Source organism: Notolabrus celidotus, chromosome 12, assembly GCF_009762535.1.
Source record: "Notolabrus celidotus isolate fNotCel1 chromosome 12, fNotCel1.pri, whole genome shotgun sequence".
Taxonomy (NCBI): domain Eukaryota; kingdom Metazoa; phylum Chordata; class Actinopteri; order Labriformes; family Labridae; genus Notolabrus; species Notolabrus celidotus.
The window spans coordinates 2113000-2134898 of NC_048283.1; the positions used below are offsets into that span (position 1 = coordinate 2113000).

The window sequence follows — 21899 nt, forward strand, 5'->3', positions numbered from 1 at the left end:
CCCCTCTGTGTGTTGTTTGCAGAGGCACTGTAACTCGGCTGCAAGGCGTCTTCTTCCACGGGCCGCTGGTATTTCAGGGCCACACTGCGACAGGCCCGGGCTTGTTTGACCCCGATGCTCCAAGGTGTGATGTTGTTATGTCTGGTGAAACCATCAGGTGGGTGGAGGGTCAGATGGTCAGTGTCGGTTACAGCCTGTAACCCCCCAGCCCCCCACACCCTCAACCCTTCTGTCTTTTGTTTGAAAAGCACATGTTTGCAGAGCATTGATGGCCGTTTGTTGACGTCTGTAGCCTCCAACATTCCTCTCAACAATCCGTGGATCTGTGGAGTTCAAAAGCCGGTTGGAAGCATCTCAATGGGGGGTATTGTGCTGAAAGCAGCAACAACAGTGCTGCTGACAGTCACCCGTTCGCGTGGTCATTTGGAGAACCTCAACATGTGGCCGCTTGCAATTCATATGACTGATAATCACTCCGACGGCGAACATGAAGTCATGCGTCTTTAAATCACATGTTTTTGCGACGCCGCTGTGAATAGATGACTTTGTGGAAACCCATGTGTTAGCCTGAGGATGACTTGAGAAGAAGTTCAAGAGATGACTTCATCCTCAGCAGGATGATTATACACCCCCTCTCTTTCCCCCCCTATGTGGAGCCTTGGATCAGCACTAAGTCAGCAGAAATGAACACAGAGCTTTCAGGAAATGAGTCACGGAGAGCATCTCCCAGGGCTTGGGATCAAAAGTTACTATTCAACAAAACCACTAATTTTTAGGTGGTCAAGCAAAAGTGTTGCTGGGAGGACAAACATGATGACTCGTACTTGAATAATGCCTGCAATTTGGACGCATGACTAAAGTGGCTTTTATTGTGGTCCGTTGTGAGATGCACGTCCACCTCCCCTCGCTGATATCAAACAGCCGCTCACACGACAGGCAGCACATTCAGAGCTGAGGTCTATGAAGCAGAGATCAGCTGGTGGAGCTTCCATATTTAAGTCCGCCCCTTCTGATACTCAAAACACATTTCAATGACACACTTTGTCATGCTTCCTCCAGCTGTTTCTCCTCTGCTCTGCTAATCAGGGGCTGCATTTGCAAACACAGCTGCTAATCATGTCTCTCGGCTGCTTGTAGCATCCAATAACTGACTAAAACTAAACATCTCATAAAAACAAACACTCAGACATAAATCTTTATAATGATAACTAACTTTAACGACAAACACCAGATCTGAGGAATATATATTTGATGTGTCTTTTGGTTTTAAAGTTGGAGCCATTTCCCATCTGTTCACATGGAGGGAAGAAGGCTTTATGCAAGTACTGCAGCCAGTCAGAAGGAAGAACTCTTGATCTTTTGCCCTCACTTTTGGGGAGCTATTGCATTCTTTTTGCAATCTAGTTTCAATCAATCAATCAATCAATCAATCAATCAATCAATCAATCAATCAATCAATCAATCAATCAATCAATCAATCAATCAATCAATCAATCAATCTTTATTTGTATCGCGCCAAATCACAACAAACGTTATCTCAAGATGCTTTTACAAACATAGGAGGTCTAGACCACTCTATGTCAAATTATGAACAGAGACCCAACACCAAGACAGGGTAAGACTCAGTCTGACCCCACCTTAATCCAACATGAGCATTGCACCTCGCAGTATTTAGCTAGTTACAGCGGCGAGGAAAAACTTCCTTTTAACAGGCAGAAACCTCCAGCAGGACCAGACTCATGTTAGACACACATCTGCTGAGACGAAGTTTGGGGTCTAGTCCAGACAAACCTGTGCAGTTTGTCCCAGCACGAAGGTCTCTGGCATTAGAAGGCTTGTCAACACTGAAAATTGAACTTATCAGAGCTTAAACTCCAGCTGTAAATAGACTCAAATGTGTCTCAATGGGATCTGCACCTTGATAGGGAGGACACAAGTTTTTGTAAGGTGCAATAAAATTGTGATATCAATCAATCAATCAATCAATCTTTATTTGTAAAGCGCCAAATCACAACAAACGTTATCATAAGACGCTTTTACAAACATAGGAGGTCTAGACCACTCTATGTCAAATTATGAACAGAGACCCAACTTCAAGACAGGGTAAGACCCAGTCTGACCCCACCTTAATCCATCATGAGCATTGCACATCGCAGTATTTAGCTAGTTACAGTGGTGAGGAAAAACTTCCTTTTAACAGGCAGAAACCTCCAGCAGGACCAGACTCATGTTAGACAGCCATCATGCCTCGACCGAGTTGGATCTGGAAAGACAGATAGAGGGGAGTAAGAGAGAGAGAAGATAGTGATGAGACGAGTCGTAGAAGCTGTTGCCGCTGGAGTCCAGCACGTCCGTATCAGCTGGAGTCCAGATCGTCTGCAGCAGGAGGACGTCTACGGCAGCTCAGAGGAATCTACGAGACAAGGGAGCTCAGTGACTCCAGAAAGGTCTATGGTTAGTAACTTTAATGGGACAGGCAGAGTTAAAGTAAGTGATGAGGGGGTTGGGGGGAAGGGGGTGAGCTAGGATCCCAGTGTGTCAGTGCACCAGTTCCCCCGGCAGTCTAGGCCTATAGCAGCATGACAAAAGCTGGTCCAAGCCTGATCCAGCTCTAACTATAAGCTTTGTCAAAAAGGAAAGTTTTAAGTCTACTCTTAAAAGTGGAGAGGGTGTCTCCCTCCCGGACCCTGACTGGTAGATGATTCCAAAGGAGAGGGGCCGATTCCAAAGGAGAGGGGATCTGATTTCCCTAACCAGATTTGGAGGTGTTGTTTGTCCACATTGGGTTCGGGTCTTCCTACCGATGTCTTCATCCTACTTGGACAACTGAATGCATGTTATTTCAAGAGGATGCAGATCTGAGCTCAATAAGAACAACAAAAAAGCATTAAAATATTGGTGAAGGGGTGCTGGTTACAAGAGGTGAAGTCCTCTAAGCACTGATTGCAGGTTAGACTCTCAACCTGCGACCATTTGGTGCATCCAAGCTGACTCCCCTCAGCCATCCTTTCTGATAAAGACAACAAAGCAAGATTGACTTCCTTGTTATCCAGGTTACAAGTCCAGCATTTTAACAGCTGTTGTAAATGAGGTCAAAATGGACTGTAGATCAGATTTCTTTGTCTGGTTTCTACCTGTAGCTCCATGCACACATCAATGCAGCTACCTTTGTTGCTCTAAAGCAGGCATGTCTCTGTCTGAGGGCCTGCAAAGTCTGTCAGCTCCTGGATGTTTTAATTGTGCAATTTATAACATCAAGGTGTCCAACTAGCTGCAACATAAAAACTGTTACTGGGCTAGTTTGCCAAAAAATGGCTCTTTAAATGCAACTGAAACATTAGTGCACTTCCTAAGAGTCTGACACTGTTGATTGAAATGAGGTTTGTGAGTTTGTGTGATAATCAAAGATTCTTCTCTCTCTTCTTCCGATCCAGTCATTGCCAACCGATGCCACCAGCATTCATGTGAACAGAGGAAGTTGAGCAAACAGGAGATGTACGTTGCAATGTAAGTGAAGATCTTGTGCTTTTCCATCCACAGTTTGATGCTTTTTATAATCTATGTTCACAAAGAACTGCTTCACAAAAAGGGCTGCACTCTTTTTAAACCAGCTGTTTGTTTTATGGGCATGGTCAGAAAGGAGAATATGTGAACCTGAAGGAATTCAAGGGGAGTTTTCCATGCACTGGGAAAGTACTAACTGGGGAATCAAAACCAAACATAGACTAGTAAACAGAAATAAACAGGGGAGTACCGGCGCTACCATCTTGTCCAAAATGCAAGGCTAGTGTAGAAATACGAGGCTCGTGTTTTGAGTTTTGTCAGCAGAGAGTGGGACGCTGTAAAGGCAAGGCAAGGCAGCTTTATTTGTATAGCGCATTTCATACACGAGGGCAACTCAATGTGCTTTACATTAAAACATTAAAAGCATTGGAGACATTCAGACAGGCATAAAAGAACACAATTAAAATGACAAATATGATAAAACAGAAAAGAAAAGGAATATTAGAAATATATTAAAAATTACATTAAAATTTTAATTTAAAGTGAGTTAAAATAATCTAAGATAGGAAGGCAGTGGTAAAAAAACGTCTTAATCTTTGATTTTAAAGAGGTGAGAGTTGGAGCAGACCTGCAGCTTTCAGGGAGTGTGTTCCAGATATGTGGAGCATAATGACTAAACACTGCTTCACCATGTTTCCTTCTGACTCTCGGGACTGAAAGCAGACCAGTACCTGATGACCTCAGAGGTCCAGGTGGTTCATAAAGTAGTAGCAGATCAGCCTAAACCATTCAGTGCTTTATAAACCATCAGCAGGATTTTAAAGTCTATTCTCTGACAGACAGGAAGCCAGTGTAGAGATCTAAGAACTGGAGTAATGTGGTCTACTTTTTTGGTCCTTGTTAGGACTCGAGCAGCAGCATTCTGTATGAGCTGCAGTCGTCTGATGGACTTTTTAGGGAGTCCTGTAAAGACCCCGTTACAGTAGTCTAGTCTGCTAAAGATAAATGCATGGACGAGTTTTTCTGCATCCTGCTGAGACATGAGTCCTTTAATCCTTGATATATTCTGAAGGTGATAGTAGGCGGACTTTGTAATTGTCTTAATGTGGCTGCTGAAATTAAGGTCTGAGTCTATGACTACACCAAGGTTTCTGGCTTGGTTTGAACAAGTAAAGTCTCAAAGATACATAAGAAACAGACAGACAGGCAGGACTCAACCAGGACGGGGGAAACCCAACAAACCTTAATTTGCATCTCCTCTACCCACGTACAGACAGCATCGGAAGAACATCTAGGTCAGGTTTCAACCAGAGCTTTTGTTGTGTTTTGCTTTTTCTTCTTTTCACTTGACACCTAAACCCATCAACTCCATCTTTGTTGATCATCGCCAATCAACGTCTTCCTCTATCACATCTCTGTGCTGAAACTGTGTTAAAGAATTAACTTAATCCCGTTAACCCCGACTCAGCGCCGTCACACGGAGACGTTAACAGGATTTCAGAGACAGCAGGGTATCTCCTCCTCTCAGAGCACGCCGTGTGACCTTTGGAAAGACAGAACATGTTGATGTTTTCAGCGCCTTGATCCTAACACGCCGGAGACAACAACGTCAGCCAATGCGGAAAATCACATTCAAACAATGAGCGTGATCACACCTACTGTTTAATCTGTTGTTTTAAACAAACCGGGGTTCATAAGTTTATATTTTCCGTCAGTGTTTATCGGGCTCACACTTACCAACCTCGCATTAATCTTAAAGCGGCGTTAGCGTCAGATATAAGGCGTAGTTGTGAAAAGATGTGGTTAGAATACCAACGTCAGGCAGATTCAAATTCAAGGAAGAACAGTCAAATGTTGAACAGAGTTCCTGTTATTGGTGTAAAGAAATGGAACATTCAAATCTGTTGTGTTTTTGGTGAATTTATTTAAGATAAGATAAGATAAGATCCTCCTTTATTCGTCCCACAACGGGGAAATTCATAGAGTTACAGCAGCAAACAAAAAGGTGTACAGAACAAGAATTCAACAAGAATATATATAGAAAAGAAATGTCCATCAGAGGCGACAGCTTGGCCATAATTCTCCTGTCAGCCACCACCTCCACAGGGTCCAGGACTGAGCTGGCCTTCTTCACCAGTGTGTTCAGTCTTGCTCTCCTGTACCCTGTCCGCCCACAGCAGGTGAAATCCTTCCAATGTGGCGTTCATGTCCGGTGTTAGCTCTGTTAGCATGATGCTACTCTGCCAGTATTCCCTCTGGTGCTGGGTTAGCTCGTCCACCTTATCATAGATAGATCTTACAGTCCCCTTAAAGGTGGGTGGAAGGACAGGTCCATGTCGTCTTTTTTAGCTTGCACCTCAGTACCAGCACGTCGTCCTCGCCTCCTTCTCCTCAGCTCGCAGGGAACATCGGGCCTAGCATCGTTTAGCATCGACATGCTACAGGCTGCTAACAGCTGATCTCGTATGTAAACAATGTTACCATGGATACACTCAGGATCTCCGGAGACAGACAGGAACAAAAATAGTAAAAACACCCCTGCAAATTTAGCAAGTTTGGTGTCTATGGCCAACAAATGAGTCATTAAAAGTCCTGACAGGCTCCAAATACAAAGAGAACTAAACAGATATAAGAACAACCAAGAGAGAGCTGCTGCAACAAATATCAGTTCCTATTGGCCCAAAGTCAACTAGGATGGGAGTAATGGGCACAATATAATAATAATAATAATAATAATAATAATAATAATACATTTTATTTAGAAGCGCCTTTCAGAGCACTCAAGGTCGCTTTACAGACAGATAAAAAACACAATAAATAAAAGAACACGATAAGATAAATAAAAACAACAAGCAAAGTAACACCAAGTTAAAAATGAAGCAGTGGAAATTAAGCAGGGAATGCAGTTTGAAACAGATGGGTTTTGAGTTTTGATTTGAAGAGGGGTAGTGAGTCAGAGTTTCGGATGTCCGGTGGGAGTGAGTTCCAGAGTTGGGGAGCAGAGCGACTGAAAGCTCTGCTCCACATGGTGCTGAGACGGGCAGGGGGCACAGAGAGGTGGAGGGAGGAGGAAGACCTGAGGGAGCGAGAGAGGGGGTGACGATGTGGAGGAGATCAGAGAGATACGGGGGGGAGAGGTTGCTGGTTTCATAGGCAGAAATGGTCCTCATCTGTATATATGCTGTTTTTAATGACACAGAACATTTTTATAATTTATTAGAAATGTATTATAATTATGTCACGGACCCCCACACTATGGTACTGGGACCCCCATGGGTCCCAGGACCCCACTTTGAGAACCACTGGTGTAGTTACCCCGTTTGTTAATCTCTCAAAGGGAAGAAATAAACGCACCCTTTCACAGAGTCCATTCAATAAGCATTCAAACATGAGGGTATTAAGTGTATTACTTTTTAATAAATCAGTGCCAGGGATGCCCCAGCTAATGGTCGCGTCAGCTCGGGCTGAAGTCCCTGAAAGCTGTGCTGAAGAGCGTCAGAGACACATCTGTTCTTTAAAACAGCTTTCAGTTTAATCAGTTGTAATCAGCAGTTTATTTGTTTTTCAGAAGAACAGAGCTCTACCAGTAATTCAGTTCCTGTGAAAAACATCTCAAACAATAATCATTGAAAGGGTTTTTTTTAAAGCTTGGCTCGGCCTGCGTTGAAACCAAAACCAAAAGTCCAAAAGTTCAACTGACAAAAAACTGATGTGGGGTCTTCACAACTGATCTGTTTTCAGGGGACAGCCCTGGGAGTCTCACTGAAGCTCAAATGTTTTGATCAGAGTGACACCAGATCAGACGCTTAAATCCTAAAGCTACAGAAGAAGAGAAAACATTCCTCAAGATTAAGAGTTAAAAACACTCTAGCTCTGAAAAACAGCTTTTAGGTACTTTCTAAAAAACCATCTCGGGACGTTTCTGAGTATTAACGGTCTACTTCTGTTTCACATGCATACGGTTACACCAGGGAGCCCCACTTTAACCACAGTGAGTTGAATGAGTCTCACTTCAGGGGCCCAGGAAAGCACTTCTGGTTCAGTTCCCAGCTCAGATTTTATCAGGTTTCTCCAGACCCAGACCTGGGGCAGACTTCTTGACTGATAGCAGTTCAGCACACACTGTTCAGCTCTATAATCTGCAGATTTTCTAAATGACGTTGTGTCAGAGTGTGACGTGTGGCCCCGGTCTGATAAATGCTTTAACCCTGCTCATGAAATTACTGTTTTCCGTGCGTGGCTCTCCTGATACACGCCACAGAGCGTACCTGCACACCTATGAAAACCGTAATTAGGGGCTTTTCTGTAATCTGTGCTATTGTTTTGTCTCTCAAGGCCTTTCTGTGAATTTGGGTCAGGGCTGAAGTTCTTTTATCCTCCCCCATGGATGACGATGGGGGGGATTACAGCAGAGACAAAATAAGCGCTCAGCTGATAACCAAAGAAACAAAGAGGGCTGCCAGCTCCAGCCTGTCGCCCTCATATTACCAAAGAGAGATGTTTGGTAAAGTGTTGATCCCTGTGTTTTTTGCTCCGTCTTTTCACAGAGACAAAGAAAAGGCTGCTGGGAAAAACACTATTTGAGGAGATAATCCTCTCAAATTCTGCCATGAATGCCTTTCAAATGGATTTTAAGATGGAATATAATAAATATTTGAGGTATTTTGTGCTGTTGGTGGACAGCTTAATCCAGTGTTTCAGTATCTTTAATCCTACTGCGCTGGAATTCAATCAAGTCTTTAAACAGCGTTGAGTTTAATCTGTTTAGAAAGACTGAATGTGTCCACAAACAGACAGACAAGTTCCTTTCAGCAGCTTGTTCTTTATTTTATTGACATCAAATCATGAAAAGTAAAAAAAAAACAGAGCATTAATCGTGCAAACTGACACATGGTGTTTTATCCGTCTGCGATTCAGAGCTCCATGAGAACCATCAAACATCATTGAACGAGCTGAACCATCATCACCATGGACATGTACCCTTAAGTTGACTTTGTCTTAATCCCACAAACAACACTTGTCCTCTGAAACATACTGGACAAAAGAATTGGATCTTAAACTGTTTTTTTAAAACCCTAACCTCCCCCCCCAAAACCACATAACATTCCCAGCAAAATAAAAGTCTGTATAAACAAGTACAATGGAGCGCTGCTGGACGAACACCCTCATTAGGAAAACAGAAAAACACTTCATGAGGAGAGCTGGCGTCAGACGACTGTTGACTGCTCCAAAATGTGGCTTAAAGCTCACGTAAGGAGATTTTAGCTGGTTTTGAAACACACTGAAATAAATATTAACACCTTTATATGACAAACAAACACAAACAAGTCCATCAGCATCAAGATCAACCTTTAATTTTGACATATATGATTATTTAGAATGCTTAAACTCACTGTCGTGTCAGCCAAAGTGATTCAAAGCACGCTTCAGAACAAGCCTTTTACATACATGTGCAAGTCAAAGAGTGAAAGTGACAGATTTGACTTTCAAAGCAAAGGATGCTGGGTTTCACCAACGTAGATCCAAGCCATAATGAATGCACAAAGTCTCCATGACGCCACCTGTTTGTTTCTCAAGCTGAGTTTTGAAGCCTTCAATCAATTCGATCAATCAATCTTTATTTGTATAGCGCCAAATCACAACAAACGTTATCTCAAGACGCTTTTACAAACAGAGCAGGTCTAGACCACTCTATGTTAAATTATGAACAGAGACCCAACTTCAAGACAGGATAAGACTCAGTCTGACCCCACCATGAGCATTGCACCTCGCAGTATTTAGCAAGTTACAGCTTGCAGTTTGAAGCCTACTCTTAAAAGTAGAGAGGGTGTCTGCCTCCTGGACCCTGACTGGTAGATGATTCCAAAGGAGATGTGCCTGATACCTGAAGGCTCGACCTCCCATACTACTCTTAGAGGCTTTAGTTATGAGGAGCAGGCATGCATGTTGGGAGTCTAGCAGAGCACTTTGCAGCATTTAGCAAGTTACAGTGGCAAGGACAAACTTCCTTTAACAGGCAGAAACCTCCAGCAGGACCAGACTCATGTTAGACACATATCTGCTGAGACCGAGTTGGATCTGGAAAGAGGGATAGAGGAGAATAAAAGAGAGAGGGAGCGGTGATAGTGATGAGATGAGTAGTAGTAGCTGTTGCCGCTGGAGTCCAACACGTCCGTATCAGCTGGAGTCTGGAACATCCACAGCAGGAGGAACCTACGAGACAAGGGAGCTCAGGGACTCCAGAAAGGTCTATGGTTAGTAACTTTAATGGGACAGGGAGAGTTAAAGTAAGTGATGAGGGGGTTGGGGGTGATATAGGATCCCAGTGTGCCAGTCTAAGCCGATAGCAGCATAACTAAGACCTGGTCCAAGCCTGATCCAGCTCTAACTATAAGCTTTATCAAAAAAGGAAAGTTTGAAGCCTACTCTTAAAAGTAGAGAGGGTGTCTGCCTCCTGGACCCTGACTGGTAGATGATTCCAAAGGAGAGGGGCCTGATTACTGAAGTGCTCTACCTCCCATACTACTTTTAGAGACTTTGGGTATGATGAGCAGGCCTGCATGTTGGAAATCCTGAGCCCAGTAAGAGGCAAAGAGGTGGAGTTGAGGCAGGCTTTTTTTTTGCTGGTTGTTTCTGCATATCTGTAAAAGTTGTTAGCAATGGTGCAGACTTTTAGATTCAACACAAACTACACTATCAGAAGTCAGGCAGGCTGTATGTGCACTTAAATTTGCATTGATACATATTTGTTTGCGTTGCCTTTTCTGAAATGGAAATTTTTCTACATTCTGCAGAAGTTTATCAGAGCTGTAGATCTGATAAATAGAGAAGGTGTGGGATCAAACTACCTGAGAAATGAGTGCGTGGGCGGTCAGTTTATTATGTTCAGGGTTTGTCAGCAGTTATAAGTCAGTTATAAATTAAATGATTGACAGGTTAGACTTTGGTCATTTTACACTTTTCAAAAACTGTATTTCTCCATCAGACTCTGACAGGTGTGTTTGCAGCAGTGCAAGTAAAGAGAAAAAGAATCCTGCAGACAATGAGGAGGATTTTATACCACAAACACACAAACACCCCGGTCTCAGGTTATCTCTCTGTGTTATTGAGCACCTGGTCTGTTAATCTAACCCATGTGCCTCATGAATAATACTGAGAGTCTGTGCCAGCTGCTATCCGGTGCACAGTCACATGAAATGTGTTCATATTTATGCAGGATATTTGCTGTCGGCCTTATAGTGTGTCATCTGATCATCTGTGTGTTTATGCAGGAGTTCTGTTTGCTCACTTCATCATGAGCTAAGGTGCATTTACGCCAAATTAGCCGGCACACAGGAAAGCCTTTCATTACCAGTGTTTTTGGGAGAACATCACATGTGTTCCTGCACAGCCTGACCCATCAACACACTTTGTTTTTAGCAATGTGCCAAGGATGGAAACCACACGCGTTTTAATCAGCTGATCGGAGGTCTATTTACTCACGTAGCTGTGATCACATTCTGTACTGCACCTTGTGTTGATTTAGCAGCATTGCTAATGCACTTACCCAATGTTCCCACAGTCCTCGTGTACTTTTCAGAGGAACTAGGAAGTCAAGCAATTTAAAATAAACCAAGTCACCTGGGGAAGAACCCAGACGTTTGGTTTCTGTGCTCCGAGCAGAAAATAGAGGAATGAGAGGAATTAGTTTTCTGTGTGACAACACCTCATGAGGAAGAGATAACAAGTTTCTTGAATTGCTGCCATGAGAAGAAAATGAGGACATGATCAAATCTAAGATAGACTTTCAGCTGAGAGGAACAAAATGGTTTTGGATTTGCTGCATTAGATGAATCGACCTGTAAAGTGCAGCATTAAAGTTGGGGTTGGTAATCAGATTTAGATACACTTTTTGTCATACTGGTTGAAATGATCTTTATGTCCTGATGGTAATCATTACATAATGTGTTCTTAAAAAAGAGTGAAGAAAAGCTGCTATCTACAGCCGGAGTAAACCTGGGAAAACACCAACCAATCACTGTTTTATGGGTCCCCAAATTTTAAACCAATCAAATCCCGTCCAGCCGTTCTGCCCGCCTCCTGCACGTACATTTCCCCGGCGTTCACTCCGAGTCCCCGTCTCCTGCCTCTACTTCCCCTGACTCTATTTACTGCCCCTCTCGCTCGTCCTCGGGCCTGTCCCCTCTGACCTGATGAGGTGCTTTGCTCAGGACTGTAGTCCGGATCAGAGTCTAAAAAGCTCTCACCAACAAGCAGAATAATTAATGACGTTCAGTAAGTCCTACAGAAAATGTAGATGTACTGTAGCGTCCGTCCGGACGCTGTAGGGATGACGAGCCGATTCGTGAACACGTTGATCTTTAATAACCGGTCACTGTCGGCCGTGATCACGCCAACCAACAAAACAACAATCAATGTTTGAATGAATGAAGAACTTCTCCTCTTGTCTCTCCTCTCTCCCGCTCACACACTCTACACCTCTCCTGATGCCTTCACTGACCGTCAACACTGTAGGAATTAAGAACATCTACACTGAACACGTTTAACAAACAGTAGAGCTGTTACAGTATTATATATGTGTTATAACTTTTCTCCTGATATCGTGTCACCATGACAACTGGATAATGCTAGAATGACAATTGTGAGTACTAACAGCAGCCATGTTTGTTTGTGTTTTTAACTTTCACTATGATAATGTTTTGGTGAGGACTGGTTTTGAATCAGTCACCATCATATGGTCGCAAGTCAGCGCGCTCGTGCATGTGAGTGGGGGGGGGGGGGGGGGCGGCGTTTTAGAGGAGCTCTGAGGGAGGAGGGGAGGGGTTAGACGGAGTCCTGAAGATATGCTACATTCAAATTCATGCTGGTTTTCCGAGACTACCAACCCCAGCTTTAACTGCGACTCAATCCCTGTTGATCTATCCAATGAAAGTGTGTCCACTAAAAGTGCTCATTTTTGAGGAAGCTAAAAAGCACTCCAGAAGTTCCTGGTCTCTCCCGTATGTCAAGGCCACCTCCCATCAGTGTTAAGAACCCAGAGGTTTGGCAATCACATTTTTTCTGTACCCGAGGAATGAGAGGAATTAGCTTCCCCGTGACAACACCTCAATGAGGAAGAGATAGAACATTTCTTGAATTGCTGCACTGAGAAAGAAATGAGGACAGAATTAAATGACAGAAACGTAGAGACTATGACAAATCAAATCATGACTTTTTAACTCCAGAAACTTTGTCTCCAAACTGTGAATCCTCCTGTAAACAGAGGATGTTGTGATGTGTGTTTACAGTTTGGGTCTTCCTCTGTGACCCAAACAAAGATGGCTGTGCACATGTGAACTCCAGATCAGAGGAAAGAGCATCATGGTGTTAACTCTTTGCACACAGAGTCAATAAGGTTTCAGGAATCGCTTTAAAACAGTTGCAAATAGAGCTTCATGACCTCTTGTGTTTTCTTTGCTTCTACAAACACAGAAGCTTTAAGGAGATTTCAACGTGACAGAAAGTAGATTAGTTAGCTTGCTTGTTTGATTTAAGTTACTTTAGAAAGTTGGTACCATCCTGAATGATAAATAAGGAACAGGAAAGAGATCACAATGCTTAGCATTACGCTGAAAATACGCAAATACGCCTTGAACCACCTCTTAAGCTCATTAATAAATTAGTTCCAATTGGTTTGAAAGAATTATTACATTAACAGAGTGTCAATTTGTGTTTTAGCAATGGTTTGAACCGACATCTCTTTCTCTGGGCTGGGGGAAAGATTTTGTACATCGTCTTGTCCTTGTAAGATAGACTTTTAGCTTATAGGAACGAAATGGATAAAGAGTTATTATCAGTTCAGCCTGTAGTCACAAAAGTGTGGCAATGACTACGACTCAATCCCTGTTCGCTGATCTATCTAATGACAGCATGTCCTCTGTGCTGGGTTTTTTGAGAACTCAAAAACAAGCATTTTTTCCACATTTCCATGCCCACCCCCGTCCAAGTCCTGTGTTGTTGTTCTCCTGGGACTCTAACAGTCCAACCTCATCAACACAAGTTTGTCTGTATTTTTAATCAGAGATGTAAAAGTTGCCAAGTCCTCCATGACTCACGACACACAACAACATAAAATATAAACACCTCCTTCCCCGTGACATGGTCATTTACATTATTTAAGGGGTGTGTTTGTGGTTCCTCTCAGCGCTCAGGTGAGAGAACAGTATTCTACTCACCTGCCATCTTAAGCAGAGTTGGACAGATCGGTGTCAATTTATAACCCTGAGTCACCTCCATAGTTGGCATGTATTCAGTCAGTGTATAAAGTTGATGTTAATCTAGGACACGGTGGAAAAACAAATTGAGCCCGCACGTGAGCTCCAAATGGTAAAAACCCGGTAATGAGGCACACGTGAAACCATTAAAGAAACCTGTTTTAACCACAGTTATTACCTTTAAGGTGTTGTACTAGTTATTTATGAATGTTAATGTTGACTCATGAAATATCCCAAAGCACTATTGCTAACTTGTGATTGATTCTGAGAAAAATCTGGGTCACTTTGCCCCGGAACATGAATACAAAATAATTCAGCGTGTTTATTTATTGACTTACTTCATACGGCAACCTGCCACCCCGCCGCCACCGCCGCCACCGCCGCCCGCCGCCGCCGCCGCCACCGCCGCCACCGCCGCCATAGCCGCCACCCGCCGCCACCGCCGCCACCGCCGCCACCGCCGCCACCGCCGCCACCGCCGCCACCGCCGCCACCGCCTGTATGAAACCCTAATGTTGGCAGGTGTTAAATACATACTGTATATTTAAAGGGGACATATCACGCTTTTTTCATCAATATATATTGGTCTAAGAGTTCCCCAAAACATGTCTTTAAAGTTTATGCTCAAAAAAACACTTTGAAATCAGATTTTGGTCTGCCTGAAAAACCCTCTTCTTCAGTCCTCCTCAGAACAGTCTGTTTTCTCTCTGACCACGCCCCCTCAGGAAGTGGATGTGCCTCGGCTGTCCAGCACGTTGATCTAATGTTTACATGTTGGCTGAATATACACAGCTGCTCAGAGATCACGTTACTTCAACCCTCTGAATCTGATCCAGAATCTGATCCTGACGGAGAGGCGCTTGCAGCAGGACCTTTCTGAAGGATTGGTCACAGATTTAGTGTTTCTTGTTGTTTTATTTATCAGTATGTCGACGTGTGTCTTGGTACACAGCTATGAACATGTAGCTATGTGGCTATGCTAACTAGCGCTAGCACTTATCCATGGTAAATAAAAATCCTCCACTAGATCTTCAAATCTGCAGACGTGGGGAGTAAAACCGACCTCTACTAGAAAGGCAGCGGGACCTTTCTGAAGGATTGGTCACAGATTTAGTTTTTCTTGTTGTTTAATTTGTCAGTATGTAGACGTGTGTCTTGGTAAACAGCTACAGCTACGACATGTAGCTATGTAGCTATGCTAACCAGCGCTAGCACTTATCCATGGTAAATAAAAATCATCCACTAGATCTTCAAATCTGCAGACGTGGGGAGTAAAACCGACCTTTGTGTTTATTAAGACAGCCTACAACTAGCATGCCTCCCTCCTAAGCTCCTTGTTAGCACACATGTGTGCAGGTAATGAAAAACGGAGGAGGGGTTCAGTATTATTTTATACAGTCTATGGGCTGAACAAGCTCCGAGCTCTGACTCCGTGACAGACCAGATATTGTTGTTACGTAACAAAAACACAGAAGTCTGAAACGGCTCGTTTCACACACATTTACAGGAAGGTGGAGAAATCAGAACAGGGGCAGAATGGATTCTTTTCATTCTCAGGGGGTTTGTAGACAGGGACACATATTTCAGGTAGAGAACCATTAAAAAGTCCATTTTGCATGATATGTCACCTTTAAGGTGTTGAGCCCGCACGTGAGCTCCAAATGGTAAAAACCCGGTAATGAGGCACACGTGAAACCATTAAAGAAACCTGTTTTAACCACAGTTATTACCCTTAAGGTGTTGTACTAGTTATTTATGAATGTTAATGGTGACTCATGAAATATCCCAAAGCACAATTACTAACTTGTGATTGATTCTGAGAAAAATCTGGGTCACTTTGCCCCGGAACATGAATACAAAAATAATTCAACATGTTTATTTATTGACCTACTTCATTCGGCAACCTGCAACCACCGCCACATCTCTCCCACTGATCTCCACTGACAAAATACTTCTTTTGCCTTAAAAATCACTGGATGCACCAACGTCTGACAAACATGCAAAGTGGATGGCAACTTCAGTGTCAAACTGGGAAATGGCAGAGAGTTTGTATTTGGTAGAAACACCCAAAAACCATGACATAATACTTTGGTTAGACTTTAGAAAGGTACGCAACACAGATTGGTCCAAAGAAGTCCACAATGGTTGCCGTGAAGTCGGCATTGACTGGTTCGTCTTGGAGGGGGGGAGCAGTAAGCTTTCATGGGCTTGTCTCTTCTTTCGTACACTCAGTAGGAGTGAGGCTTGGTTGATATTAAGCTGTCCCTTGATTAAGAGCAGCAGAATTACAACAACTTAATTGAATAGACCAGTCCCTCCAGGATTTCGCAGGATTTTTTTGTGATTGTTGCGTCCCCAAAAAGCCTGAATTTGCGACAGCTTTTTGAAAAAATTGCGGTGAAAGTTGCGATTTTTTTTTTTTTTTGCTTTTTCCCCCCAATAACATCTCAGAGGCAAGTAAACACGCTAAATTACAGTTGTTTTTAGAAAACATTCTTGATGTGGCCACTGACTGTATTTTGATTCTCTTGATTCACAGAAAAATGCCATGAAAGGACCGTATCGCACATTTACGACGGTCCCTGAATGCACCTCGCAGCGACTGATGCACAGTCAGTTCACGGCACTCTGAAATGAATCTGAATCTTTGATGACGAGGAGTTGATCCAAACTTACTGAATGTGTCTGATGTTTCACCAAACTGGATTAAATCAAGCTGTAGATGCAGAGCTTTTTACGGTAACCACGGCAACGACGTCAAACATCAAATAGTAAACAGACGTCCCCCGGGTTGTGTCTTTGTCACTAACGCACACCGGGGGGTAAAAATCCTCAATGAAGATGAGACAGATGCATGGAGGTGAGGAGAGCTGGTTCATAAAGCACACCTGCTGCAGGTAGAGACCAAGCTAACACTGAGCCCCTCAATCTATAAATAACAACGTTGTCATGGTCACTTGTCCCGCCTGCTGTCCCCTCTTTTCACCCGTTCTCTGTGCGTGTTTTGTTGTTGAAAAGTGCCGATCAAGTGAGGACTTACGTTTATGTTCCAAGGAAGTCAAATTGATGACAAAACCGATGACGTGCAGGGGCTGAGATTGAGGTAATTGGTCAAATTTTGAGGAGAGAGGGGTGTGAGGTGGAATAACATCTCTTTGACTCACAGCTCTTCTGATTACATTTGTAGCTGCATGTAAACACCAGACCTGATTCAATCACATACCATGAATCTGTATCTTCATCACTATGAAGATGTGACTACTGATGGCTGCATCTTGCCTCTCATTATTAACCTGGGGATGTTTCTGAAGTACAGTATGTTGCTAATGTTTGTACTGAAAACACAGCAGAAGGTTTTAGGAAATCCCACCATGTCTGACAAACTGCTGGATTCCCTTACGCAGATCACAAACTCCTACACGACACCGACACAGGAGTTTTACTGGTTAAAACGCACGTCGGAAACAGACTATAAACAACAGCCTCCTACTCATGACTTCATGTGAGTAAACAGTGCCGCTCAAGTCACCATATACCACCTCTCTCTCACACACACACACACACACACACACACTCTGACAGTCACTTACGCTCAAGGACACAGGAAGAGAATATCACACCTCCCTCAGCGGTGATGTCGTCACTCCTTTCACAGGGTCTATTTTAAACATTTATGACCAGAGACAAGTGTTCAAATCTGTTCAGCTATTTGAATATTAATCCATACATACAAACTTTATCATAACATGTCATCATTTTTTAACACTTGTTGAGTTACAAACATTATCTGCCACATTCATATATCCTCTGTTAGAACTCATAATGCAGCTTTATTGCAGCTCCTCCTGCGACCTTGTTTGCTGCCTGAGAGCAGAGTCCTCTGATAGACGTGTGATAAGTTATCTGACCTGTGTGAAAACAACCTGCTGTTCTGACTCTTTGATCTTGACTGTATTGAATGCAGCATATCTTGTCCCTCTCAGTTCTCACCACACCCCTCCTCTGGGTCTCTGTTGGTTTACAGGCTGACTCCTTTGTGATGCATGTTCCTTATTTTGGCTTTCATTGTGACAGGCAGTTACTGTGAGAGCAGATTACAATCTAGTGTGAGCAAAAGGGAAACTGAAAGAGTGCAAGAGCTGTTTGTTTACCTCGGGTTAAATAGTGTAATTATTTACTCGCCAAAGAAGGCGTGGTCATCCGGGAATTTGAAGAAGGCAGATGAGGAAGACGATCAGATATGTTGTGTTCAGTTTTAACAGATTACATTGACTTTAATTTCAATTTGGGAGGTGCATGTTTAGTCCACTACACATTCAAACGTTGTCACCCTCACTTCTTGACACCTTAATGTAGGCCTGAAATGTTTCTGATCTTTAGCACTATACCTCTGGTTGTTGATGCCTACTATCTGGTTGTAAACAAGCACAGCACAGCTTGGCATGGTTTCTGGCATGTGAGCGTTATTGTGCAAGGTGGATCCAAGGCTGGTGGTGCTAGCTCTGCAAGCCTTACACGGGACTTCCACCAGATCCGTGTCCGGTCTGTCTCCGATCCGCTGCAGTCCAGCTCCGTGCTCTCTCATCTGTCAACACCCACTGGTTGCATTTTCAGAATGCAGCACTGAGCAGGACCGCCGGACAGCTGGAGTCATGTGACCGAGGTTTTCCAACGGCAATCACTGAATCAAGGATTCTCCTCCTCCTCCTCCTCTCCTCATCCATGTTGTCTTTCTGGTCCTCTGAAAACCTCTGACCTGTTGACTCCAGGTCCTGGCTCCGCTCATCATGACTTTGGTTTGTTGTTGTAGTTAAGTGAAATACGATCTGGTGATAACACAGAGTGTTTTATTCTGAAAATTAACCAGATGTTTTCATTTTGTTTTGGTGAAACCTGACTTCCTGTCCCGCTCCACCTGCTCTAATAATAATAATAATAATACATTTTTATTATGGGCGCCTTTCAGATCACCCAAGGTCACCTTACAGATCATAAAAGCATACATCATTAAACATCATAAAAACAAACAAACAAACAAACAAACAAAAAGTAATAAATGAAAACTAAAAACTAATGAAGTGCAGAGAGTCCAGTTTAGAGTGAATAAGCCAGTTTGAAAAGGTGAGTTTTGGAGTCCCACTGTCTTATGTGTGGGGGGAGGGAGTTCCAGAGTCTGGGTGCTGAGCAGCTGAAGGCTCGGGCACCCATAGTAATGAGGCGTGATGGTGGGATGGTTAATAGTCCAGCAGAGGTTGAGCGGAGGGAGCGGGAGGGAGTGTATTCATGAAGGAGGTCGCAGAGGTAAGTGGGGGCCAGGTTATGAAGAGCTTTGTAGGTGAGGAGAAGGTTTTTGTAGTGGATGCGGTGTTGGACAGGGAGCCAGTGAAGTTGGATGAGAACAGGAGTGATGTGGTCAGATGATTTGGTGCGGGTGATGATCCGGGCGGCCGAGTTCTGAATGATGAGTTTGGTGGGGAGTCCGGTGAGGAGGGCGTTGCAGTAATCGATACGGGAAGTGACAAATGAATGAACCAGGATTTCGGTGCTGGATTGGGACAGTGAGGGGCGGAGATTGATTTGTCATCCTCCAGCATCCAGCAAAAATAGAAGTCTTGCAGATCAGAGACCCAGCCGGAACGCAACAGAGTGGATCCAGTGGAAGTTAACACATTGGCTAGAATAGAAACCTATCAGATCTGGTGCCGTGACGGATCTGAGACGGACCAGACACCAGATCTGATAGAATTCGCCCGTTAGCCACAGTCAGCAAACCTGTTGACATCATTTACCTGCAGACTCTGGTATCCTGTGCTCAGTTTAGACCTTTTATTAACTTTCTTTAAGAGAGTTTAAACAATGCAGCATGTCCTCCTAATGAGCTTCTCCCATTGGACGAAGGTGTCTCTTGTTGGAGCACAGTTTCCATTTCTCTTGAAATGCACATTAAGAAACTTTGGGTGGAGGATTTGAGTTTCATTATTTAAAAGTTCTCCTTTTGTTTTCTCTTAAAATACATTTGTGCAAGGCTTAAAAGTCACGAGCGTTCCCCCTGTGGGCTGCCAGGGAGCAAATAGGGAACTTTGTCCAAAGTACAAACAAAGGTCAGTCACTGAGGATGACGAAACTTTGAAAACAAGTCCGCAGGAGAACAAACAGAGATGATGTTCAAACCTTCAGCGGAGAAGATGTTTGAAGGTGCCGCCAAAGAGAGCCGAACAGATCTTTTATATCCTTCATTTGAGTTAATGCTGCCTATTCCAGATTTCTGCACTTATGTTAATGAGTTAAAACACTGGAGTGGTTATTTTGCATTTCCTTGCAAAAATCTGCTACACACGACTCAAACCCGTCAGCCAATGATGTGTCTACAAACTGTGGTGATCCACACCTCATTGCAAATATTGACACATGCTAACATAGTGCTCGTCTGTCAGTCACAGAGTTTAATTTTACTCGTTGGTCGCCTTGCACCCTAACAGAAGCTTAGTTAAAAATGACCCAGTCTAGGGTGTTTACAAGAATAAAACCAACCACACCATGTGTTAACTTCAGCCAGCGTGATAGGTCACTCATTAGGTGTCTTAAATATCCAAATGATGGTTTATTTTGATCTAAGATGTGGATTAACTCGGGTCTGCAGGGCAGGTTTTAGCCCAGTGTTTAATTCAGGTCTTGGTAGTTCTCAAAGAAGTCCGCCTGTGTTTTTGTGCTCTCCCTCCCACACACTCTGTTCTTATTAGATCTCATTCATTCAAACAGTACTCTAAATTGAGTAAAGTGATCACAGGCTTGTTGATATCATCTCTTTGTACTCTGCAGAAACATAAACAGATGTGGTGCAGCATTCCAACTCTGTATCTGCAGAACAAGAGCAAAAATCAAACATCCAAAGTTCCCCGACGATCATTAAAGCTTAGATTTTCTTTATCAGTTATTAACGTAATTAAAGAAATGCAAACGCATACTGTACTCCATCCTGCATCCCTTTTATTGTGAACTCAAGGAGGTCAAGAAGGACTCTGAGCGGCCAACAAAAACATCCTGGAGGGACGGTCTGACTTGAGGAAATAGAAGTGTCGACTGAAACTGTATCAGGTTCTGGCGATGAAACATGATAGGCGTGAGACGGACGGGGAAGCAGCGTTCCTGAGAGAACATTCCCGTGTGACGGCGTGGTGTAACGTGCACTGATTAATAATGGAGATAAGGATAAGTTCTCAGGGCAGTGTCAGCACGTGATCAAAGACTCCCACTCAATGTCAAAGTGAATGACTCCTCAGAGCCGAGACCTTTATGTCCACAAACCTTTAGAGCTTCTTTTTACGGACTGAAAATAAACACAGAGACAAATGTTTTCTGACCCATTTCCTCTTCTTGTTTACTTGTTGTACAAAGCAGCTTAAGGAGGTTTGAGTAGGCTAATACTGTGTTTGTTAAAGTGCACAGGGTTAATATTTGAGAAAAGCATTAAACATGTTAAACTGTGTTTTTAAAGCTGGAGGCATGGAAACACGTGTTCCTTCACACATGTTGTTCTGTGACTTTCCGGTTTCATCTGGTTCACACAGAGAAGCTGACTTTACCTTCATTATGTCTGGAGACAGATGCTGACTCCACTTGATTCTTCTTTTCGTCTTAGGTTCTCTTCGTGTTTGCATTCTTCATGTTTGAGTTAAATTGTTTCTTCAAGCTCTTCTTTCTGTTGGCCTCAAAACAGCACTTCAGAAACAGATGAATGATGTCACGGATACTACGTCCATTACTTATACAGTCTATGGATTTAACCAAAGGCAAAGAATAGAACTACAAATTTGACCCACTGCACCTTTAGTAGAGTTTGGTATCATTAATGTAGTTGCCAGTAGTTTGACCATAGACTGTATAAATAAATGGACGTAGTATCCGTGACATCACTCATCTGTTCCTGAGCGCCGTTTTGAAGCCAATCGTCGGCGGGAGCCATATTGGAAATGAGTGCGAGGTAAAGAGGCGGGGTTTGAGCCTCCTAGCCGACAGCTATGTGTTCCCGCCATAGACTGTATATATAATGGACAGCGGTCGCTCCGCCTTTTCCCATTGTACGGTTTTGAAGCCAAAATATCCTGTTCCAGAAATCTCAGTCCCAGTCTGCGCAGTAGGGAA

General features: G+C 43.3%; 1 long non-coding RNA gene across 1 annotated transcript in view; it reads left to right on the forward strand.

Annotated features, from left to right (window-relative positions):
• Positions 1–3431: 3431 nt before the first annotated feature.
• The window catches only part of LOC117823299, a 48040-nt gene continuing 29572 nt past the window's right edge, over positions 3432–21899 (forward strand). The window contains exon 1 of the long non-coding RNA XR_004633361.1: positions 3432–3507. This is a non-coding gene — a long non-coding RNA (uncharacterized LOC117823299). The remainder of the gene's footprint in view (positions 3508–21899) is intronic.